This window comes from Eulemur rufifrons, chromosome 2 (genome assembly GCF_041146395.1).
Source record: "Eulemur rufifrons isolate Redbay chromosome 2, OSU_ERuf_1, whole genome shotgun sequence".
Lineage (NCBI taxonomy): Eukaryota > Metazoa > Chordata > Mammalia > Primates > Lemuridae > Eulemur > Eulemur rufifrons.
In genome coordinates, this window is record NC_090984.1 from 75,232,711 (window position 1) to 75,260,275 (window position 27,565).

The 27,565-nt window shown below is 33.2% G+C and overlaps 1 protein-coding gene across 5 annotated transcripts in view; it reads left to right on the forward strand.

Moving 5' to 3' along the window:
- The window catches only part of LRFN5 (leucine rich repeat and fibronectin type III domain containing 5), a 238,722-nt gene that overhangs the window by 93,395 nt on the left and 117,762 nt on the right, over positions 1–27,565 (forward strand). The window lies entirely within an intron of this gene.

Consider the following 27,565-nt stretch of genomic DNA (forward strand, 5'->3'; position numbering starts at 1 on the left):
AAAAGAGATTACTTAAAAAGCTGGGCTTGCTATTGACCACAGCAATAGCAAGCTGAAAAGTAGGGTATGTAGACTTTGCTTCCCTTAGTTATTTTTTTAGTATCTGTTCAATATACCATCTGGTAAATCTGGATCCATGGAACTGTCACCATTGCTTGTCTTTCCTATAAAGTGCCTTCATTTTTCCTTCCCAATTCTTGTCACTCAAAACTTTCCTTTCCTAAATGGTAGTGTGATGAAAGTTAATCTTTATTAAATACAAATACACTATGTGAATGGCAACTCTTGCTAACCTGCATTAGAACAAGTAACAGACATACATCCTCTCAGGAACATTCCAGAAATATTAATAATAACTTAACCAAAATAACATATATAATGCATTAATTTCCCTAGGGGCATTATGAAGTTGAAACCAAATACTGATATACCTTTGAAATTGCACATGAGCAGTAGTCTGCTCTGCTTGGTCATACTTTCTCTATAAGTAAAATAAAGGTTCATTCATATTTTCTACTCTTTTGACTTTTTTTTTTAATTTCAGCTTATTATGGGGGTACAAAAGTTCAGGTTATATATATTGCCCATGCCTCCCCCCTGGTCCCCTCGAGTCTGAGCTTCAAGCGTGTCCGTTCCCCAGACAGTGCACATCGCACTCATCATGTAGGTATACACCCATCCCCTCCCCGCATCCCCCACCTCTGTCCGATACCCAATTGGTGTTATTCCCAAATGTGCACTTAGGTGATGATCAGGGAAACCAATTTGCTGGTGAGTACATGTGGTGCTTATTTTTCCATTCTTGGGATACTTCACTTAGTAGAATGGGTTCCAACTCTCTCCAGGAGAACCAAAGAGATGCCATATCACTGTTATTTCTTATAGCTGAGTAATACTCCATGGTATACATATACCACATTTTACTAATCCATTCATGAATTGATGGGCATTTGGGTTGTTTCCACATCTTTGCAGTTATGAATTGTGCAGCTGTAAACATTCGGGTGCAGGTGTCTTTTTAATGGCAATCCCAGGAATCACCTTTCAAAAGCCTTTAGATTTGAAGCACCATCTTTTCTGTAATATTACTCTATTATTTACCATCTTCTTACAGGAGGTTCAAAAATGTAAAAGCACATTATTTATTATAGTTAAACTATTGAACTGTATAAATATACATGGATAGTAATATGGGTGATACTTAAATGAGTAGTTGATAGATATGCAGTAAAAAGACTAAACCAACTTAATGTTTGCCTGAGTAATAAATGACATAAGTATGAATGTGGAAAAACAGAAGGTTGTAATTGTACGTGTGTGTGTATATATATATATATATATATAAACATTTTATTTAAATTTTATTTTGCTTTCACTTTCTTTGCCAGTTCTTTTTCCATTTCTTTCTTTTCACATGGATGCTGTTCTAGCACAAGTTCATAACATCTTGATATTTTAAGAAACTTGTGCACTGTGTGATTATTCAGTGCTCATACACAGGTAAGATACTTCCGGTTTAAAATGGAACCTCCATTAGCCTTTCTCAATGACAAAACTTCTTACTAATCACTTATTTGAGGCAATGACTTTACACGTGGATGGAAGAATATAATCTTAATGTAGGTAATTAATTTAAAAGTCATTTGTAAGATAAAACAGTAAACTGTTTTTGGTGACTTTTTACCTTAAATGACATTTGAGATTACTGCTCTAAACATATCAAATCAACAATTAAGGTAAAACAGTCAGAGTCAGGCAACAGGATATAACAAAAAATTATAATAAAACATAAAAAAAACCAATATCAACAAATATTTTAAAAGTATTTGAACTTGAGTCTGAAAAGTATGGATTTTAATTCTGGCAATGCCTTTAGCTGCAGGTGTGACTTCGAGCCACAATACTTTTATTCTCTGTATTAATAATATATTCCAACTGTGAAAGTTGTGTGAATATTGGGTAGTGCATGAGGGTGGTGGGAGGTGGGGGAGGGGTGACCAAATAATCTCAAGTACAATTGCTCTCTCACATGTGAGTGTAAATTCTCCAGGGAGGGCAGTTGCAAATGGGACTAAATTTGAAATTTTAGGATAATATGAAGATATTTATTTTCTAGTGATATAGGGAGTGGATACTGAAAAGGGAAAGGTAACTCAAAGAGAAAGATGGAAGGAAATGATTCACCCTTTTTACATCTTTGCTTAGGATTGATTATTAAATGCTTGTTTTGTGACACAAAAACAAGTTTTCTTTTTCCAAATCTGTGCATTGAGGAACATTCAGATTATTGTTTTTTTATTTGTGTATATTTAGAGGGTACAAGTGCAGTTTTGTTACATGAATATATTGCATTGTGGTGGTGTCTGGGTTTTTAGGGTCATCAACACCCATTGTACTTATTAAGTAATTTGTCATCCTTCACCCCCACCCTCCTATCACCCCATGTCTCCAATGTCTAGTATTCCATGTTCTATATCCATGCATGCATGTTATTTAGCTCCCATGTATAAGTGAAAGTATTCAGTATATGACTTTCTATTTCTGAATTATTTCACTTAGGATAATGGCCTCCAGTTCCATCTATATTGCTACAAAGGACATTATTTCATTCTTTTTTATGGCTGAGCAGTATTCCATTGTGTGTGGGTATATATATATATATGTGTGTGTGTGTGTGTGTGTTTGTGTGTGAGAGAGAAAGAGAGATACATTTTCTCTATCTAATCATCCATTGATGGACACTTAGGTTGATTCCATATCTTTGCTATTGCAATAGTGCTGCAATACACATATAAGTAAAGGCATTCTTTTGATAGAATGATTTCTTTTCATTTGGTTATATACCCACTAGTGGGATTGCTGTACCTAATGGTAGTTCTATCTTTAGTTCTTTGTGCAATCTCCATACTGTTTTCCATAAAGGTTGTACTAGTTTACATTCCCACCAACAGTACACAAGCATTCCCTTTTCTCCACATCATTACCAACATCTGTTATTTTTTTTTGACTTTTTAATATTAGTCATTCTGACTACTATAAGGTAACATCTCATTTATGATATCCCAATTTCTCCAATGATTAATGACTTTGAGCATTTCTTACATGCTTGACCATTAAACCTCTTGTAGCATTTAGGGTTTATTGTGAACATGACAAGTCTTTTAGAAGGAAACCATCTAAATTCATTTGGGCATTTTCTGCAATTTTGTCCATGATCTGTTTCCCAAGAAAACCATTTTACATCTTATATTATTGCTTAGGGATTTCCTTTAGCTTTAATTACACAAAAATTACATTAGAACCACCCTAAGGGACTTTTTAAAAAAATTTAGGTACAGTGTGTGTTGTTTTCATGACACTGATAACATAGGCTCATGCTTATATTCAGGTCTGTACTAGTACAGTGGAAAAATTCTGGTGATATTGGCAATATCACTTTCGTGTGTGTGGTTTTTATAGAATTTTGAGGGCTATACTTCACTTTGGGCAATCTTCCATTAGTTGTATTTATTGGTTAAACTTGCAGGGTCAGCAATCACTAAAAGCACATACAGACAAAATTAGCTGGTGTTGCTTCTTTTTGAAAATAAACACAAATAAAGCGGGCTGTAACACCTCTTTGAGAGTTCAGACTAACAATTTTCAAAGATCTATCCATAGGAAAAGAAAGACTAAATATAATTGCTCAGCCAAAAAGTTTCTGTTTGAGCCTCATACAGATAGATCATCTTAATAAGGCCAAAGACTGAAGCAGAAACAGATCTGTTTCTCCATTTCAAAAGATGACAAAAAACTTTCAATTATGAAAAATAAAACAAATTTAAACATCCTCTATCTTTTCGTAAAGCCAGAAAGAAAGATATTGTATGATCCTTATAAATGTTTGTAAGTCCTTTAATTAACCCTCAGATTTCCTTTGTAATTAAGAATTATAATCTAGTTTACACTGCTAACTTTCTGCCTTAATTCTTCATTATTAGGAGGATCCGTCAAGTCTGCTGTATACGATTTGGAAAGTTTCCAAATTTTATAGCTGTTTTCTATCTTGAAGCCAAAACATTTTATGAGTCTCTTGGTTCTAATGTTCTTAACTCAGTTGAGTGTCGGAGCATTTTAGGTGAGAGACATTTTTATCACTTTGACAAAAATGGCATCTTTAATTTTAATGGCTCCATCAAAAATTGATCAAGTATGTTGTTTTTGTGAGGTCTTTTAAAAATGAACTTGCCAACCTTAAAGATCCATCCATTTTTGCTTAAAAACTTCCCTTGAGCTCAATACGTGAATTAACTATTTATTCATAGATGATATCTTTAAAAAATAAATCTGACTTACACTTTGAAACCCAGAACCAGGATTTCCAACAATAAACTCACTTTGTGGTATCAGTCAATCCCAGTCAAACCCTCAAAATATGTATTATTTATCTTACAGTTCTTGCAATAATGCTTTCCTGTCAGCAAAGAATATTAGTTTGAGTGACAATAGTTTTGTAATTTTAATAATTTCTTATGTTTGTTAAATCATTCTTGAACATGTCTTGATATCTTAAATAGCTCTATGGAAGATATAATATTTTTAAAAAATGAAATTTTAAAAAGTTTTTTGTATCCTGTTTTAAACTGAATAGGTCTAAGTTAATGTGTTTTCTAGAATAATATTAATTTTTAAAAAAATTTGATCTAGATATTTAGCAATGATTTTGGAGTATTAGAAATTTTAAAACATTTTGATTATTAGGGGAAATTTTAAGAAATTTGCATTTTTTTGTCAAATAAGTGAAGAATAGTTTATTCAATGAGATAGTTTCCTGGAACAATTAGCATTCAAAATTTTACTGCTGAAATCAAAGCATATATACACTGTATCTTAAAACATGACAATCTTCTTTATAAAGTCAATAGTTCTTTTTGTCAAAAATTCCTTCTCTGGTATTTGAATATTACTATTGTTTTCTTTGGAAATAAATATGGAAGTATATATTCCAAATCATTGGTTATTCATTATCTCATTATAGATACAAATAAAACCATAGAAGATGATAGACTGTTTTAAAATGGCTGTTATCTGATTTTTACCTTGTATTGCAAAGATATAAAGTACTAATTGAACTCTATTATTTAAAAATAAATACAAATCTTTGTTGCTTACCACTACTTCAGTAAATATTGAACATAACAACCATGTCTCTATTCCCTTCCAGTCTTTGATAATATGCCAACTTACTTTTGGCAAAGTTTGCTAAATTGATAAACAATTCAATGGCTTATAACTATGAAGCACTTTGCTGGATTGAGATTAGAAAGGTAGAAAGGTAGCACATCGACCGGTAAGAAGATGCATATGTAGAAAGACAAAGAACACAAAGTGTCATAAATATGGTTTTATATTACAAGCAGCCTAAAATATGATTGACAAATCATACTTATGAGTCAGGAAAGGATTATCAGAGGAAATGCAGTTTGAGTGTGGACTTGATATATAGGAGTAGTTATAACAAAGGCATAGGTAATATTTTATGACTACTTTAAACTTAAGTTTTTAAAGTTTAAGTTTTGTATGTCAGAAAATAATATATAATTTTCACTTTTAATGATGATATGGTATTCCAGTCATCTCGATTTTACATAATTTTTTTTGTTTGTTTTTGAACATTGGTTCTTTCCTATCCTTCAATTTGCAATCACACATATGTCTAATGAATATATATATGTTTCTCATTAAAATAAGCCCCTCAGAATGATGTGCTTTTGTCAGAAAAGATGGGATTTATTTTTTAATAATAATGAGAGAATTTGAAGTTTTCTTTTCCTTCTCTGAGTTTGTACATGATAAGTTCCTGTCTGTGACCTTTGGCATCTGGATATTTATTTTAAAAAATGAGAAGAAATTTTGTATTTATATAGTTCAAGAATCCTACTTAATATCTAAGATATTTGATAATTTCAGAAGTTAATTAATTTGCCCAAGAATGACAGCAATAACAAAAAATGTAGGAGAATTGAGTCTGGGACCAAGATCTCAACACACACAGACAACAGATATTCGTCATTCTATTTTCCTTTTGCCCATTGTTGAAATTATCTAAATAATTAAGATTTTTTTTTAAATTTCAGCTCATTATGGGGGTACAAAAGTTCAGGTTATATATATATTGCCCATGCCCCCCCATCCCCCCGAGTCTGAGCTTCAAGCTTGTCCATTTCCTAGACAGTGCACATCGCACTCATCACGTAGGTATGCAGCAATTTCACTGTATATGAATTTAGAAGGTCATTTTTTCTATATGTTTGCATACAGTATCTGAAGTGCTCCACTACTTTTTAAATTTGTCACAGACTTACCAGATTTAATATTTTTAAAGGTAAGTTCCATTATAGGCCACCGTCTGGTTCTAGGCTTTTGTGCTAACTCATCACTTGCATGGTCTTACTTAATTCTCGTGTAAAATATATGTGATAAGATAATTAATGCTTAGGTAAAATGCCTTTCCAATAATCATAAATCTAGTAACTGATAGAGTCAAAATTTTGAATGTCACTTTGTAACATAGTGATCATACCAGCTTGGCATCAGGCTGATTTGTAGGGAGTTCCATCCTTATTACTGCTACCATCCTTCCCTAAAAATATCCTCTATGTCCTGGACATTAGAAATCATCTCCTAACTGGTTTTTCTGATTCTGTATGGGCCATCATTAGCTAAAATAATATTTTAAAAGCACAAATTTGAGCATGTAATACATTCCTGATTTTTTCCTCTTCTTCATCTCACTGAGATACTTGAGCTAAGTTTGGAAGATACAAAGGAGTTAGCGAGGCAAAAAAAAAAAAAAAAAAAGAGGGATAAGGATATTTACATTAAAGAAGCATTCTGTGAAGATGTGTTATATATCCAAAAGGCAAATTTGAAGATTTCCAAGTATAATTATAAATTTAAAGTAATTTTCAAAAGTATATGGTTTAGGAAATGATTCTGGGAATGTGACTGAGTGGGAATCACTAGAAATCTACCTTTCCACCCAGACAACAATTGCACTGGCAGAATCTGTCTGATGTAACTGTACTGAAACTCTGGAGTCTATTGAAAGCATGCAAATTCCAGGGAAAGCCTAACACAATAAATTGTAGTTAATTTTGGTCAATTCCTCCTCTTGGCATAGGAGCTAAGAGTTTCAGTCTTCCAACTCTTAATATAGTAACAGCTACCCATCCCCGGTGCATGTGTTCCTGGAGCCAGCTGTGCATGTGTTCCTGGATCAGCTTGCACACAGCTTGGGGAAGCCAGGGTGAGCAAAAGACCCTGTCTTCCAAATATCAGGATCTGTGCTCTGGTTATTGATTGTTGCTTCTGATCAGAGAGGTGTAGAGAGGCAGCAACCATTATAATTTCACCAACTCCCATTGTAGCAAGTCCTTTCCCTTCTGCCTGAGATGTCTTCAAGGGGATTTAAGGGGTTGGTGCCTTTTTCCCACCTTCATTTATTCCCTTTTTCCCTTTTAGGGGCCAGACATTGATAACTAAAACATTCAAAAGAAACCACATATATAGGGGAAATTAGAAATTCACCACACATGCCAAGGGCAAGTTACAGGCACATATAAGACCTTAAAAGACCTTAAATTTATGTTTCAGATTGATTCTGTAATAGAGACAGACTATAACAATCAAAAACAACATATATACAAAACCAAATCAAAAACAAAACAAAACAGAACAAAACAGAACACCAGGGAAAAGGGAGAATCTAATTTTTCAGGGTCACTACATTATTAGATTCAGGTATCTAGTTTTCAACAAAGAAATTATAGTTATACAAAGAAATAAGAAGGAATGAGTAACAAAAATATTACACTCCCTGAAAAAGACTTGACAGTATATCCAATAGAAAAAAAAAATCTTTAAAATAACTCTATTAAAATGCTCAAAAACTAAGGACACAACAAAAATAGAGAACTACAGACCAATTTCCCTCATGAATATAGATGCAAAAATTTTCAATAAAATACTAGCAAATCGAATCCAAGTATTTATCAAAAAAGTAATCCACCACGACCAAGTGGGCTTCATCCCAGAGATGCAGGGGTGGTTCAACATACGTAAATCTATAAATGTAATTCACCACATAAATAGAAGCAAAAACAAAAACCATATGATACTCTCATTAGATGCAGAAAAAGCATTTGACAAAATTCAACACCCTTTTATGATAAAAACGCTTAACAAGATAGGCATTGATGGAACCTACCTAAAAATGATACAAGCCCTATATGACAAACCCACAGCCAACATCATACTGAATGGGGAAAAACTGAAAGCACTCCCACTTAGAACTGGAACCAGACAGGGCTGCCCATTGTCTCCATTACTTTTCAACATAGTATTGGAAGTCCTTGCGAGAGCTATCAGGCAAGAGAGCAGAATCAAGGGAGTCCAAATAGGGAAGGAAGAGATCAAACTCTCACTTTTTGCTGATGATATGATGTTATATCTGGAAAACCCCCAGGATTCAACCATGAGACTCCTGGAATTGATTAACGAATATAGCAAAGTCTCAGACTACAAAATTAATATACACAAATCAGAGGCATTTATATATGCCAATAACAGTCAATCGGAAAACCAAATTAAAGACTCAATACCCTTCAAAATAGCAACAAAGAAAATAAAATATCTAGGTATATATCTAACTAAAGAGGTAAAGGACCTCTATAAGGAAAACTATGAAACACTGAGAAAAGAAATAGCAGAACTTGCAAATAGATGGAAAAATATACCATGCTCGTGGATCGGAAGAATCAACATTGTTAAAATGTCTATACTACCCAAAGTGATCTACAGATTCAATGCAATCCCTATTAAATTACCAACATCATTCTTTACAGACATAGAGAAAATAATTATACACTTTGTATGGAATCAAAGAAGACCCCGTATAGCAAAAGCAATTTTAAGCAACAAAAACAAAATGGGAAGTATTAATTTGCCAGACCTCAAACAATACTACAAGGCCGTGGTTCTTAAAACAGCCTGGTATTGGCACAAGTGCAGGGACACAGACCAGTGGAACACAACAGAAAATCCAAATATAGAACCATCCTCATATAGTCACCTAATTTTTGACAAAGCGGGAAAGAATATACTCTGGGGACAAGAATCCCTATTCAATAAATGGTGCTGGGAGAATTGGTTAGCCACTTGTAGAAGACTGAAACAGGACCCACAGCTTTCACCTCTCACAAAAATCAAATCACGGTGGATAACAGACTTAAACCTTAGGCGTGATACAATCAGAATTCTAGAAGAAAATCTAGGAAAGACTCTTACAGACATTGGCCTAGGCAAAGAATTTATGAAGAAGACCCCCAAGGCAATCACAGCAGCAACAAAAATAAATGAATGGGACATGATTAAATTAAAAGGCTTCTGCACAGCCAAAGAAACAGTCCAGAGAATAAACAGACCACCTACAGAATGGGAAAAAATTTTTGCATACTACACATCAGATAAAGGACTGATAACAAGAATCTATTTAGAACTCAGGAAAATCAGCAAGAAAAAATCAAGCAACCCTATCAAAAAGTGGGCAAAGGACATGAATAGAAATTTTTCAAAAGAAGATATAAAAATGGCTAACAAATATATGAAAAAGTGTTCAACATCTCTAATCATCAGGGAAATGCAAATCAAAACCACAATGAGATATCACTTAACCCCAGTGAGAATGGCCTTTATCAAAAAAACCCAAAACAACACATGTTGGCGTGGGTGTGGAGAGACAGGAACACTAATACACTGCTGGTGGGACTGCAAACTAGTGCAACCCCTGTGGAAAGCATTATGGAGGTATCTTAAACAGATTCAAGTAGACCTGCCATTTGACCCAGCAATCCCATTACTGGGCATATACCCAAAGGAAAAAAGGTCATTCTGTAACAAAGACACATGTACCCGAATGTTTATAGCAGCACAATTCACAATAGCAAAGATGTGGAAACAACCCAAATGCCCATCAATACATGATTGGATTAGTAAGCTGTGGTATATGTATACCATGGAATATTACTCAGCTATAAGGAATGATGAAGATACGACATCTCTATGGTTCTCCTGGAGAGAGTTGGAACCCATTTTATTAAGTGAAGTATCCCAAGAATGGAAAAACAAGCATCACATGTACTCACCAGAAAATTGGTTTCCCTGATCATCACCTAAATACAAATCTGGGAACAACACCAATTGGACATCAGACTGAGTTGGGGGGTGGGGGAGGGGTTGGGGGTATGCCTACACAATGAGTGCATTGCGCACTGTTTGGGGAGTGGTAACACTTGAAGGTGCTGACTCGGGAAAGGGGGGGGTGGGGAAAAAATATGAAACTGTTGTTTTTAACTTGCATTGTTCACTTAATAATTTATCATGAATATTTCCCATATTACTTCATATCATTGTACAAGAAATAATGTATACATTATGAGGACATACTGTATCTAACAAGATATACTGTTAGACTCTTTGATTCTGTAAAATTAAATTGTTATTAATGATAAAAAAATAATAATAAAAAAAATAAAATGCTCAAAAACTAAAGGAATGCATAGACAAAGTCAGGACAATCATGTGTGAACAAAAGAGGAACATCATAAAGTGATAGAAAACCTAAAAAGAAACCAAAAAGAAATTTTGAACTGGAAAAGTACAACAGAAAGGAAAAATTCATTAGAAGTATTTACAAGCAGATTTCAACAGGCAGGAGAAAGAAACATCAAACTTAAAGATAGTACAATGGAAATTATCAAGTCTTCAAAACAGGAAAAAAAAAAAAAAAAGACTGAAGAAAACTGAACAGAGCCTAAGGGACCTGTGGGATGGCATCCTGTCCTGTGTTGCCCTGTACAAGGAGGGCACATATTTTGATGTCCAAAGAAGAATAGAGAAAGAAAGGAACAGAGATAATGTTTGAAGATATAAATGGTTGACAGCTTTTCACATTTGATGAAAGACATAAATATAAGCGTCTAAGAAGCTCAATGAACTCCCAGTAGGATGAAGTCAAAAAAAGGTATTTACCTAGACATATTATAGTCAAGGTTTTTAAAAACAAAGAATTTTGAAATCTGCAAGGGAAAATCTTGCTTATCACATACAAGGGATCCTCATGATAATCTTTAGAGGCCATAGGGCAGTGGACTGATATATTCAAAGTGCTAGAAAAAAATAAATAAACTGTTAAGCAAGAATCCAATGCCTGACAAAATTGTCCTGCAAAAAATGATTGATAAATTAATACATTCTCAGATTAAAAATTAAAAAAAAGAAAGCTTAGCAAAGGTGTTACCACTAGAAGTGCCTGCAAGAGATGTTAAAGGGAGTTCTACAGATTGTGATAAAAAGACACTATATGGTAATTCTCAAGCAATATGAAGAAATAAACATCTCAGTCAAGGTAAATATATGGACAGGTATAAAGGTAGTATTATAAAAATGTTATGTACTTCCATTTTTTGTTTTCACCTTGCTTTAACAGAAAAATGCATTAAAAACACTTTGTCTAAAAAGTAGTATTTTTGTAACTCTGGTTTGTAACTCTACATTTTGTTTTTTACACAATTTAAAGATCTAATGCATTAAGAAAAATATTAACTTATGTCCACTATTTTGTTATTGATTTTCTGTCTAGATGATCTTTCCAATGCAAAAAGTGGATATTTTAGTGTCCTACTATTATTGTATTGTAGCCTATAGCTCCTGTCAGATCTAGTAATATTTAGGTGCTCCAATATTGGGTTCATATGTATTTATAATTGTTATAACTGCTTGATGAATTGACCCCTTTATCATTATATAATAACCTTCTTTTCCCTGTCTCTTTTTCCAGTTTTTGACTTACAGTCTATTTTGTCTGATACAAGTAAAACTAACCATGCTTTCTTTTGTTTTCCATTTGAATGGGATACCTTTTTGCATTTCTTTACTTTCAGTCTATGTGTGTCCATAGAGGTCAAGTCTCTTGTAGGTAGCACATAGTTGAGTCTTGTTTTTTATATCCATTCAACTCCTTTTTGTCTTTTGATGGGCAAATTTAATGCATTACCAAAGTAATTGTTGGTAAGTTAGAACTTACTATGGCCATTTAAATTGTTTTCTGGTTAATTTGAAAATCCATTGTTCCTATCTTGTTGTTTTCTTTTGTACTTTAATGAAATTCCATTGTGGTATACTTTCTTTTTATCCTTTGTGTATCTACTGAGGGTTTTGCATTCTGGTTACCATAGGCTTACATAAAACACGTTATACTAACAGGCTATTTTAAGCTGGTAATGACTTAACTTTGACCACGTGCACAAACTCTATCCTTTTACTCTTCTACTCCCAAAATTTGTTTCTGATGACACATTTGTTATTTTTCATAGTTTGTGTCACCTAACAAATTATTGTAGCTATAGTTGTTTTAATAGTTTTGCCTTTAAATCTTCATACGAGAAATATAATTCATTTTCATACCACCATTTAGTATAAAAGTATTCTGAGTTTTACTGTATACTTACTTTACCAGTGAGTTTAATATTTTTATAATTTTCATGTTACTGCACAGCAAAGTTTTCCTTCAGCTTGAATGACTCCTTTTAGCATTTCTTGTACAGCAAATCTAGTGGCGATAAATTCTCTCAACTTCTGTTTGTAGGAGAAAGTTTTTAACTTCCTTTAATTTTGAAGGACAGGATTTCTGGGTATAGAGTTCTTAGTTGGAAAGATTTTTCCTTTTTGTCTTCTTGGATATATGATCCCACTCTCTTCTGGCCTGTAGCAGTCTGTTAAAAAACAAAAAACAAAACCTGTTGATAGCATTATCAAGGTCCCCTTATATGTAACAAATGACTTTTCCTTTGCGGCTTTCAACTTTTAACAATTTGATTATAATGTGTCTCGATGAGAGTTTCTTTGGATTCATTCTATTATGTGTCCATTGAGCTTCCTGGAGCTGGATTTCTGACTTCTTTCTAAGACTTGGAACATTTTCTAAATTAAAATTTAGACCAAATGGACCTAGCATATTTACTGAACATTCCATCCAACAGTGACAGAATATGCATGCTTCTCAAGTGCACAAAGAACATTCTCCACAATAGAATATATGTTAACTCACAAAACAATTTTTAACAGAATTAAGAAGAATGAAATAATTTTCTTTTCTGAACACAATGGCATGAAACTAGAAATCAATTGTATGAGGAATCTTGGAAATCTCATATATGTGGAAATTAAACAACATTCTTCTAAACAACCAGTTAGTCAAAGGAGAACTGAAAAGTAAAATTAAAAAATATTTTGAGACAAGCAAAAATGGAAACACAGCATACCAAGACTTGTAGGATACAGCAAAAGCATTCCATAGAGGGAAGTTTATAACAATAAACTCCTGTATTAAAAGAAAAAGAAAGTTCCCAAATAAACAACCTAACATTACACCTCAAGGAAATAGAGGAATGAAATACGCCCAAATTTAGCATAAGGAAGAAAATAACAAAGATCAGAACAGAAATAAACAAAATAGGGACTAGAAAAACAATAGAGAAGTTCAATGAAATTATAAGTTGGTTTATTTTTAAAGATAAAATTGGAAACATATTAAGATAGACTAATAGAAAAAGAGAGAGAGAAGATGCAAATAAACCAAATCAGAAAGGAAAGAAGACATTCTTCTACATATGGCTATCCAATTTTTCTAGCGCATTTACTGAATAGGGATTATTTTCTCCAGTGTATGTTTTTGTCTGCTTTGTCAAAGATCAGCAGGATCTGCACCTCTCCTCACTCACAAAAATTAATTCATGATGGATAACAGACTTAAACCTATGGCATGAAACTATGGGAATTCTGGAAGAAGAGGTTGGAAAAACTATTACAGATATCGGACTATGCAAAGATTATATGAAGACCACAAAGGCAATCATAGCAAAAACAGAAATAAATAAAGGGGCTTGATTAAATTAAAAAGCTTTTTCACATCCAAGGAAATAATTAATAGAGTGAATAGACTACCTACAGAATGGGAGAAAATATTTGCAGGCTATACATCCAATAGAGGGCTAATAACCAGAATCTACAAAGAATTCAAGCAAATCATCAAGAAAATATCAAACAATCCCATTAAAATTGGGCAAAAGACATGAACAGAAGCTTTTTAAAAGAACATAAACTAATGGCCAATAAACAGATGAAAAATGCTCAACATTTCTAATCATCAGGAAAATGCAAATTAAAACCACAATGAGATATTACCTAACTCCAGTGAAGATGGCTTGCATCAAAAAGTCCCAAAACAACAGATGCTGGTGTGGATGCAGAGAGAAAAGAACACATATACACTGTTTATGGGACTGCAAAATAGTACAACTTCAGTGGAAAGCAGTATGGCAAGATCTCAAAGAATTAAAAGTAGACCTGCCATTTCATCCAACAATCGTACTATTGGATATTTACCCAAGGGAAAAAAAAAAGATATTTTATATAAAAGACACTTGCACTCAAATGTCTATAGCAGCACAATTCACAATTGCAAAGATGTGGAAACAGCCCAAGTGCCCATCAATACATGAGTGGATTAATAAAATGTGGTGTGTGTATATATATATATATATATATATATATATAACATGGAGTATTACTCAGCCATTAAAAATGGTGAACTGATCCCTTTTGTAAGAACCTGGATGGAACTGGAGACCACGCTTCTGAGTGAAGTATTGAAAGAATGGAAAAGCAAACACCACATGTACTCACTATAAATTGGAACTAATTGATCAATACTCATGTGCACATATGGTAGTAAAAGTCAATGGAATTCAAGCAGGTTAAGGGAGGAGGGGGAAGTGGGGATGGGTAAATTCACTCTTAATGCATACAGTGCACATAGTCCGGGTGATGGACACACTTATAACTGTCACTCAAGCTGTACAAAAGCAATTCATGTAACCAAAACATTTGTACCCCAATAATCTGAAATTAAAAACATAAGTCATTATAACTGATACCACAGAAATAAAAAGAATCATAAGAGATCATTATGAGCAACTATACACTCACAAACAGCCTAAATAAAATGGAAATAGAAAATCTGTACTGACCAATAATGAGTAAGGAGATTGAATAATTAAAAATCTCCCATCAAAGAAAAGCCCAGGACATGATAGCTTTAATCTTGAATTCTACCAAATGTTTAAAGAACTAACAGCAATCCTTTTCAAATTCAACTAGTAAGTTGAAAAGGAAGGAATACTTCCAAACTCATTTTGCAAACCCAGCATTATCTTGATACCAAAGCCAGACAAGGACACTACAAGAAAAGGTTTCTACAGGCCAATATTTTTGATGAACTTAGATGTAAAAATCCAGAACAAAATATCAGCAAGCCCAATTTATAATAAAAGCACATTAAAAGATTATTCATTGTGCTCAAGTGGAATTTATTCCATATGCAAAGATGGCTCCACATATATAAATGAATTAATGTGATACATCATATCACACTGTCACAAAAGAACAAACATTACATGATGCCACTAATATGAGTCACTTAGAGTAGTCACACTCATAAAATCAAGACAGTAAAATTGTGGTTGCCTCAGGCTGGGCAGAAGGGAGATGGAGAGTTCCTATTAAGTAGTTATATACAATGAAAAGGGTTCTGGAAATGGATGGTGATGATGGTGGCACAAAAATATGAAAGCCCGTAATACCACTGAATTGTACACTTAAAAACTGTTAAGATTGTAAAATTTATAGTATGTGTATTTTATCGCAATTTAAAAAAATTATGGAGGGACATACACGGTTTAATATGTGTGGAGCATAGGATGTGAAGAATGGTGAAAGCCAAATGCTTATGGGCCTTATATGCCATACTAGAATTTTATATGTGATATATACTTTGATCTACATTTTATAAAGATAATCATTATGATGGTGGCAAAATGAAAATATGGATGTCAGTCTTTTTTCTGATGCTATTATATAACAAAACACTACAGACTAGGTAATTTGTAAAAAACAGAAGTCTATTTGATTTACTGTTTTGGAGGCTGCTAAGTCCAAGAGCATGGCAGTAGCATCTGGTGAGGGTCATTCCATGGTGGAAGGGCAGGAGATAGAAGGGAACATGCAAAACAGAATAATTGAGCAAACTCATACTTTTTGATCAGGAACCCACTCTCTTAATAACTAACCTACTCTCATAATAATGGCATTTATCTATTTATGAACATAAAGCCTTCATAACATAATCACTTCTTAACACCCCAGACTCTCAATATTGTTGCAATGGCAATTAAGTTTCCAATACATGAACTTTGGGGGACATATTCAAGCCATAGCAATGGAGGATATGTTGTGTGGTCTTGTGATAAGACTGGAGCACAAATTCCATTTGTGAAGCTTTTGTATTAATGCATGAAAGAGGTAGTGAAGTATGGAAATATAATAAAGGTAGAAGTAAGTGCAAACAGAACCAGAGGATATTAAGGACATCATATCAACAGAACTTCATTGATTAGGTGAGAAAATTTTCATCTTCAAGTTGAGTGTTCATTATCAGTAAATCATTGCCATAATTAAGAATAGGATAACTGATGCAGGAAAATCAGTACATATTCTAAAAAAATAATTTCAAAAATGGCAGCTTCAATCCAACATCAGTAGTAATACATGCACATTTTGAAAACAAGTTTCTAACTTTCATTTCTATATCAAAGCATATTTTCAGTTAGGCTCATTCATTTTTGCTATATTGACATAAATTTAAACATATATTACCATTAGCTCCAAAATAAATTAGAAAAATCATGCATAAATGATTTAACAGTTGATCCCTATGAATTACATTTCCATTTTATTTCTTATTGTTCATATCCTGTATAATACAGTTTTATTCTTTCTTGACATTATGACTTGGTTGAGATTTCTTGTGCCTAAATTGTCCTATAAATCATAAAAATGGAATCATTGGAAATAGACTTACAGAAAGTCAGAGAATCTGTAATCTGTTCTTTTACCTGCCACTAAATAGTAGAATGGCCTTGTGTAAGTGACTTATCATTTCTGAGTGTTATAAATGAAAGCACATGATAACTGTGGTACCTTCTTTGTAAGATTATTTTGAAGGTCACACAAAATAATGTGTATGAAAAAGCGTTGAAAATGGTAAAATACACATATAAAATATTAAAATTGGCTTTTATTTTGTTATGATCTCAGTTAACACCTATGCAGAAGCATTTGGATAATGCATATAATCACTTTAAAGAAGAAAATCAAATTGTGCTCTTGCTCAGAAACTTAAAGTTCATGGAGTTAGTACCATTTATGGGAAAATACAAATGCACACATTTTTAGAGTTATCAAGGAAGCTGCAGTTCCCTTGGTCAAACGTCAAAGCACAAATTGATAACATATTGAAAAAAACCACTGAAAGTATACCCCCCACAAATGTTTATTTTCCTTTCCTCCCATGCATATATGCATTGGTTTAAGAATGTATTCCTTCTAGATGCATTCAAAGAGATGAGGTAAAATGTCTCGTTTATATTTAATTTTAAATGTTTACCACATTATAAATTCATTGGTGATACATACATATATCTGTTTATCTCATCACTTTGGAAGATGTCTTTCCAGGCAGATCCATACTCTGAGGCTGCAAGGAAGCCAGTTTGCCTTTGAACAGGGACCAGCCTAAACCTGGGTGCCTTACTAGAGGCAGTCCCACAGGACATTAGCATTAGACAGGATTGTCATGGCCAGTCTCCTCCAGTCTTAGGTCCCACACAAGCATACTATCTTTGATACTCATAAAGAAAGAACCTATCAACAAACAACTCACTGCCTCCAAGATGGCCCATGTTAAGGCAGGATTGTCCAAATAGTACATTTTTATTAATATAAAATTAGAACCTCCATGCAACTCTTATCCTTCATTCCAAATCATGCTCTCAAATGATATTTGAAGATATATTCTCTTTATCTTATTTCTTTCCCAAGTTAGAATTTCCAAGTTATTTCTTTAATCATGTTTTAATTGCAATGGTTGGGATTAGCCACACTTTCCTTGGGTGAGTGTCTCTAGGCATGTTTTACCAGAGTTCTGAATGGAAGACACTGTATTCCAGATGTTATTTGATAAAAACCAAATAATTCAATGCAGCTATTAAACTTGTTGTTCTGGATATGCCTTTTTTATTAATAAATGCTGAAATTGTAGCCCAGAAACTGTTGACCCTTAAGAATCATGGAGGAAATTTATCCCTTATGTGTATTTCATATGAACTCCTTTTAAAGATGTGTCCTTCACCTGCACTTTAATAGTTAATTTTCTGGATCTAAGCCCCTTTGTGTTTGGCTTTATTATATTTCATTTTGACAGTCTTGGCCCATCTATTAAACCTATAGAGACATTTTTAAATCCCAGTTTTGTGTCAGTCACAGATTCACAGATTTAAAAAGCGCAGTTTCTTATGTCCTTTTTTAAGTCAGTGTTAAAATGCTGAACAAGAAAAGACCAAGGACAGCAGGGTTACTGTCTAATGAAATAATGTATTTGAAAGTGCTTTGCAAACACTATTTTGTATTCTTCTTTAGTTCTGCATCCTTCCTTCTGACTTTTATACATGACACTTCATAATCTGACCTTATGGAGAATTCCTCCTGTACCGTCTTCATGGTTTATTTAACTTTCTTTCCAATGACCTCTTGTCACCAAAGTCATTTCTAATTGCATCATATATCTTTTATTTTTAGAACATTCTCTTTTTTTATTCATATTTCCTTTTAGGAACTTTCTCTGAAAAAGATAACTTCTCTGAAGTTTTGTAGTATATGGTTTCCTTCATTTGCAGCTAAAAACCTTTGATGTGTATTTCTTATCTGCTGTGTGTAATAAAGATTTTAGATGCCCCAGCACATACAATTGCTTATATGAGCTTATAGGCCAATAAAGTTCTAAGGTGCATGATGTACCATTAGAATAGTACATTTTAAAGTATGATATCTCTCACTTCTGAACTCTTAGTTCTTCCCTGTCACTGTAATGTGTCATAGCAAAGGTGTTTTTAAGTACCTCCACCAAAAGAAAAGTAGTTATTGTACTTCTAAATGTTTTCCCACCCATATTGCTTCTCAGCATGTCTGCAGTGGTTTCGAATTCCTATAGTCCATGTGGTCCATAGTTTATCTGACATTGTTTCAAAATCTTTTAAGCCACCCACTATGAATCTAATTTTCAATTGCTCAGCATTTGCCTAGGACTTATAGCCTCATATTCAACCCACTAAATTTAATATATATGCTCTAGTGTTCTTACAGTGATCAATATAAAGTATATTTTCTCCCTCTTTGTATATATTTATGTAGATATGCACAGAGATAAAAAATATATCTACATATATATAAATAGAAAGATATGTACCTATCTATATCTATATATATTAATATATTCTCTCTATATTTCTATATTGTCCCAATATACACTCATGTGGATATGCTATTAAGAAATATCTACTTTATGTATATATGGATATATATATATATATGTATATCATATATGCCTGTGTGTGGGTTCAGTTTACTTATACAATACATAAGTTTGTTTGGAATTATGCATTTTAGGTAGATTTATTTTTAAGATACTTCACTAGGCATCTTGATCAGAGCTTAAAATGAGTTAAAAACAAAGAAATAGCAATCACCATGATAAAAATTCAGAATGATTTCAATCCACACTACTAAGCATTTTCTCTCACTCTTAAATGTTCTAACACTCCTCAAGTACCAGAAATCCACATTCTATTTTATTTCATTAGCTAATAAAATAAAATGCAGCAAGCAAGAGCAGGTAGACTCTTCTCAACATCAGGCCAGCAGGACACTCAGTACTTGGTCTGTTTACTATACCACATATGTGGTATAAAACCTAATCTTTGTCCCTTTAATAATGCCACTGATAAGGACTGGTACTAAATCGAGCAGCAATTCAGTACTTTTCATTGACTAATTGTTTTAATTTTTTTTCTAGTTTTTCTGTGAGACACACTATATTCTAAATGTGGTTTGATAAAACAAATAATTCACTGTAACTGTTAGACTTGTTGTTCTAGCTATTCCTTTTCTAGTAGAGTGCTAAGATTTCAGTCTTGAAACTGTTGACCCTTAAGTGTCACCCTAAGGCACATCTAGCACCATTTTGTAGATTTTCATGCAGTTGTGGGAAATAATACAGAGAGATTCCATATGTCATATACCTCCTTTCTCCCAATGGTAACATCTTGCACAACTGTAGTACAATATTGCAACCAAGAAACTGACACTCATATTGGCCACTGATCTTATTCAGATTTTATCAATTTTATGTATACTTGTATATGCTTACATTTACTTTTCTAAATTTTCTCAAATACATAGGTATGTATGAACACAGTCAAAATGCAGAAGAGTTCTATTACCATCATACTTCCTGCTACCCATTTACAGGCATAATCATGTCTCTCCTTAACCCTTATCTATTATATTTAATGTTAAAAGAAGGAAATACTCATATATTACATGTATAATGAATGTTAATAAACAAATGGGACATGGACTTTCTCATCTGCACATTAAAAAAAATTATCTGGCCTCTACAAATGTACATAGGAGTCAGAATTGTAAGGGGAGGACATCATGTAATCTACATGTATTGAAATTCTATTTAAATGTTTTTAAAAGAGTGTATGTTTAGGGAATGCACAGTATTATGATTTCTTTGTGAAATAATATCTGATTTAACTTGCTAGAGAGGACGTTGTGGCAAAAAGGAAGGGAGGAAGGAAATGAGAACGGCAGGGCAGGAGGGAGAGAGAGAGAGGAGATGGAGGGAGGAGACACAGAAGAGGAGAGGGAAAGAGGGAAGGTGAGAACTGGCAGATAGAAAGGGTTTAAATAAGGGGATTGCATCATGGAAAAAAATTGTCAGGAATCAGATGGAGGTAAAATATCCAAGAAGACACTAACATGGAGGTTTGCTAATATCTGATAATCAGCTGGAATAATGTTCACAGTAAGCACCAATGCCAATTTGGATTAATATTAAAACTTGACACCTCATCCAGGTATGAACCTTAGTTGGCACCCTGGAGGAAGGCATAAAAATGCACCAAAAATCGGGTGAAGCTGAGTTGAAATATAGAAATTTTTGATTTAGATAAAACTCCTGTTTTGTTTGTTTGTTTGTTTGCAAGTTACAGTACTTGGGTATTTGTGCATACTCATACACACAGGTGTGTACATTGTGTAATATATCAGTATTCAGAATGGCATTATGATGTAGGTGTCATTATAATCATTTTAAAACTAAGAGACAAATAATTTTTGTGAGTGGTGAGAGATATGGATCCTGTTTCATTTTTTGCATGTGGCTATCCAATTTTCCAACCACCATTTATGGAATAGGGATTCTTTTCCCCAGTGTGTATTGTTGTCTGCTTTGTCAAAGATCAGTTGGCTATATATGGGTCATTTTATATCTGAGTTTTCTGTTCTGTTACATTGGTCTATAACTCTATTTTTGTGCCAATACCATGCTGTTTTGGTGACTATAGCCTTGTAGTATAGTTTGAAGTCTGGTAATGTGATGCCTACAGATTTGTTCCTTTTGCTTAAGATTGTTTTGGTTATTCAGCCTCTTTTCTGGTTCCAAACAAAGCAAAGAATTATTTTCTAGATCTGTTAAATATGACATTGGTATTTTGATGAGGATTGCATTGAATCTGTAAGTCACTTTGGGTAGTATGGACATTTTAACAATGTTGATTCTACCAATCCATGAGCAAGACATGTTTTTCCATTTGTGTGCATCATTTTTGATTTCTTTCCTCAGTGTTTCATAGTTATTTTTGTAGAGATCTTTCAACTCCTTGGTTAAGTATATTCCTAGGTATTTCATTTGTACCCCTGTAGTACTTTGAAATAAAAAAATAAAACTAAGAGACAAATAGTTAAAGTAAATTCTTAAGAGTCACTGAGGAAAGGGGAAGAAGGGAAAGCGGGAAGGAAGAGGGGTGAGAGGGAGGGAGAAAGGAAATGGGGGGATATAGGAAAAAAGAAAGTAGGGAATGAGGGAAGAAAGAATGAAACACTATGTGGATACAGGTAGGTAAATAGTCATTGTATCAATAAACACTCAATAATATATCTCTTTTAATTGAGAAAGATTATTACCAAGTATATACACTGACATGACTGTTACTGTAACCATAATACCTGTCTACTGACTTTTGCCAAATCACTAAGGGTAACAAGAATATTATGTTTTATTTTCTCCTGTATTCAACATAACAGAGCAGGACTGATATGTATATTGTTAGAACAGAACATGAACTAGAAAAGAAAGAAATCAAAGGACCACCTTCCCATTTCACCAAGGGATTGAAGGTATGACAGTCAAAGTTGTCTCTTGAAAATTAAAATATTTATAGAACTTTGACTTTCAAGGAAATTTCAAGAAAACTTTTAGCAGAGTAAATTTAAATTATTAAATTACAATTTGAATCATTTTTACTACTCTTTTGGATTATTTTGATTCTATTATTTGATAAAATACTAGTTGTGCTAGTAAAAATGCTTTTATAGCTCTATAGTCTTCATGGAGACCTTATTTTATTTCTTTTATTTATTTTATATAAAAATTTTGTATCTACCATCTAATAGCAGAAATTTTGTAAAATCATATTGTGATAATGCATTTTGTTTTTCACTAAATCAGTTGTCAATTTAATATCTGTTTTTTAATGGTGAAGATTCATTATTTTAAACTATCATTATGAAATTTAGTAAATGAGTCAGCTTTTTAAAAACAATGCAAGGCAAATACCACCTCCAACTACCCTCTAAAAAGCCTTCACCTTGGCTTGTAGCTTACTGAAATATAGCATCACTTAAAGTTATTTTCTGTGCATTGTGAACAGGAAATTACAAATGCAATAATAAAATTTTTAGGTCACCAAGATTTATGTTTTATTTAACTGCTGAACTTTTGCTATTAGAGGAAAGGAATGATTAGTTGTTCTCATTTACAGTGTGACATTTACATTAAGCAATAAATGCTCTAGTGGTGCATAAATTTATTTGTCATATGATCCTGGATGTGTATAATAATTTGTAAACATTTTCCTATAGCCAAGTGTATGGTACTTCACTTTTATCCGATAACAAAAATGCATTTCTATAGTCAATCAGTGTCTGTAATTTAATTTTTAAAGTAGGTTTAGCAGTACTAGTGATGGGGCAAGCATGTCTTAGTAATAGCTTTTATATGAATCTCTGAATATTTATGATTTAAAAACATATTAATATGGAATAATTTTTTATTTCATTCTGTTTCTGGTCCAAATTATTTTCAAGTTATTCATCTTAATAAAATAGCGTTTCTTATAACATCATTTTTGGAATAGTCCACTAAAGATCACGGCTATATTTCTAAATAATACATTTTTATATTATTATTCAATAAATGATTGGATGAATTGCAGCGAAACCATATGATTCAATTATTTCATATATTTCAAAACACCTGGCTTTTTGCATCTTATAGGTTAAATATTTAGATAACTAAAGGCTTATTTTTTAATCATTTTCAACACAAGGTAAATAAAAGACTAATGGAGAAAAACTCCCTCCATGTTTTTTATTTTGTACTGTGAGACAGATGAGGGAGGATGGGTAATGATACTATTTGATGGATTCATAATTATTCAAATGCTGTGAACATTTAAAATGAAGGGAATACTTAAGATTACATGACTGATGTTTTCAAATATTTCAAGGGTTTCCTTAGTTTCCAATGGGTTAAAATGTAGGGCAGCCTTAGGAAGAAACTTCTGAGGAAAACAAAATATCTCATGGGTACAATGTGTAAAGTATCATAATTGGTACTTTATACAAATTATATCTTGAAATAATGAAAACTTTTTGTTATAAGTCTCTCTTTTTATTTTAAAGGAGAAAAGTGAGTAATATAGTCATAGCTATGTTTTCAACCCAGACCTATGAGACTTTAAAGTCCTGACTTTGTTGATAGCAAGACTCTTATCAACATGTATGTTCAGACAACTGATGGACACTTAGTAAAGACACTGTAAAGGACAAGAAAGCATCAATGGGTGCTGGAGGAGGAGTTAATTCTCACTTTTAAAAACATATTATCAAATAACTTCCATAGTTTTTCCCATGTTTCCTGAGTTCTTTCAGAGTTTAGTATTGCTATCCAAGATAATTGTTAGAGAGAAAGCCATATTTCTTGGGAATATGTGTACATAAATAAGAACAGTTGCCGAATTTCCTGAGACTGTGGAAGATGGCCAACATCATAACAATTTCTATGGAACTAAGAAATTGACCAGCATTTCTTATAGGATGTTTAATTTCAATATGTTATGAAGAAGAAAAGGAAATCTTTTTATGATAACACTAGAAAATTATAGTATCAGAATCTCAAATCTGAAAGCTCCTACCTTGAGCATTGCATTAACCAAAATATATGGACTTCATAAAATAGCACCCTACTTTATTATGGAATCCTATAATGGTTTTCTGAAATCTTCACTTATATTATGAGATATAAGACATCTCATAGAGTGAGATACCCTTCAGTGAGAGCCCTGCAATTACCATTTACTAGCTGTATGACCTTGTCCAAGGTTAGTTGACCTTTCTCTGTCCTTGTTTTTTTATAACAATAACATAGGGATATGTATTTACTTCATTTGATTTTTGGGAGAATTGATGGAGGTAACACAGGTTTTATGGTGGCTAGCAGGTAGTAGGTGCGTAATACATTATTATAGCAAAAAAAAAAAAATATTCCCATTAATAAATGATGTGACCATACAGAAAAAATTTTCTCTGAGGAACTGGAATTCAGATAAGAGTTTTAGCAGTTACTGTACATTTTGTGCCAAAATAAAGACATGGAAATACTGTTGATGATAAGTACATTTGTTAGGGGACTTAGGATAATATTTATATTTTGCTACCACAATGAATAATATCAAACATAATTACAGAATTCAGATTTACTTTTTCTCTCTTTATATTGTGTCTTTATTACAGAAAAGGGAACATGATCAGAGCTGTAGGAACAATGAGGCCTTTGACCTAAATATTTCACTTCAAAATTATTATGCATGTATTAACTCATGTGTGCAAAATATATATATGAACATTGATTATATCATTTTTATAATAAAGATCCATACACCTGCATATTTTTCAATTGGGACATTTTATGAGCAAATTATGCATATGATGGATGTGCACTGATAGAATGGATGGGTTGATGATGGAGAATGATTTTCAAGACATTAAATGAAAGGAACAGGGCAAAACAGGGTACAGTATCATCTGTGTATAAAAATCCACATTTACAAGCACACACAATATTTCTGAAAAAAATGTTCTGAATGTAAAATTGTTTCTCACTGAGAGTGATACCTTCCTTTGGAGGAAGATTTATTTTTGGATTTCTTCTATTTTTTATCATGCATATATAAATGTAAAAATTGGTTGAAAATTTCATAAAATTAAATAAATAAAAAGGCAAACATAGCTGTATCAGAGTGGTTGGCATATGATTGATTCATATTCTCAAGTATGTGCATGTATGTGGTATATCCCAGTTATTCTATAATAAACATTGTTTTATTTTTTTTTAATTTTTTTATGAGTTAAACTTTTTTATTTTTTTTATTTTTTTATTTTTTGTTTGTTTTTCAGCTCATTAAGGGGGTACAAAAGATCAGGCTATATACATTGCCCATGCCTCCCCATCCCCCCGAGTCTGAGCTTTAGTTGTGTCCATTCCCTAGACAGTGCACATCACACTCATCATGTAGGTGTGCACTCCTCCCCTCCCCCCACACCATCCCCCCCAGTCAGAACTTCAATCATGTCCATTCCCCAGGCAGTGCCCATCGCACTCATCAAGTAGGTATACACCCATCCCTTCCACCCAGCCCCGACCTCTGTCCAATACCCAATTGGTGTTAATCCCAAATGTGCACTCCGGGAAACCAGTTTGCTGGTAAGTACATGTGGTGCTTGTTTTTCCATTCTTGGGATACTTCACTTAATAGAATGGGTTCCAGCTCTCTCCAGGAGAACCAAAGAGATGCCATATCGCCATTATTTCTAATAGCTGAGTAATATTCCATGGTATACATATACCACATTTTGCTAATCCATTTATGAATCGATGGGCATTTGGGTTGTTTCCACATCTTTGCGATTGTGAATTGTGCTGCTATAAACATTCGGGTGCAGGTGTCTTTTTTATAGAATGGCTGTTGTTCCTCTGGGTAGATGCCCAGTAATGGGATTGCTGGATCGAATGGTAGGTCTACTTGAATCTGTTTAAGGTATCTCCACATTGCTTTCCACAGGGGCTGCACTAGTTTACAGTCCCACCAGCAGTATATGAGTGTACCTATCTCTCCCACCCACGCCAACATGTATAGTTTTGGGACTTTTTGATAAAGGCCGTTCTCACTGGAGTTAAGTGATATCTCATTGTGGTTTTGATTTGCATTTCCCTGATGATTAGAGATGTTGAACACTTTTTCATATGTTTGTTAGCCATTTTTATATCTTCTTTTGAAAAATTTCTATTCATGTCCTTTGTCCACTTTTTGATAGGGTTGTTCGATTTTTTCTTACTGATTTTCCTGAGTTCTAAATAGATTCTTGTTATCAGTCCTTTATCTGATGTGTAGTATGCGAAAATTTTTTCCCATTCTGTAGGTTGTCTTTTACTCTCGTGACTGTTTCTTTGGCTGTGCAGAAGCTTTTTAATTTGATCAGGTCCCATTTATTTATTTTTGTTGTTGCTGTGATTGCCTTAGGGCTCTTCCTCATAAATTCTTTGCCTAGGCCAATGTCTGTAAGAGTCTTTCCTACGTTTTCTTCTAGAATTCTAATAGTTTCTGACCTAAGGTTTAAGTCTGTTAACCACTGTGATTTGATTTCTGTGAGGGGTGAGAGCTGTGTGTCCTGTTTTAGTCTTCTACATGTGGATATCCAGTTTTCCCAGCACCATTTATTAAATAAGGAATCTTTTCCCCAGAGTATGTTTTTGTCTGCTTTGTCAAAGATTAGATGCCTATATGAGGATTGTTTTATATTTGGATTTTCTGTTCTGTTCCACTGGTCTGTGTCCCTGCACTTGTGCCAGTACCAGGCTGTTTTAAGAACCACAGCCTTGTAGTAAAGTTTGAAGTCTGGCAAATTAATACCTCCCATTTTGTTTTTGTTGTTTAAGATTGCTTTTGCTAAACGGGGTCTTCTCTGGTTCCATACAAAGTGTAAAATTATTTTTTCTATGTCTGTGAAAAAAGAAAACATTGTTTTATAATGAATATAAATTTTAAAAAGAGATAGCATTAGTTGACAGATTCATAGAAATAATTCATATATATACTGCAATTTACTTTTATTCAACTGTACAATTAATCTGTGCTTTGATTTTTATTATTTCTGAGAATTTCAA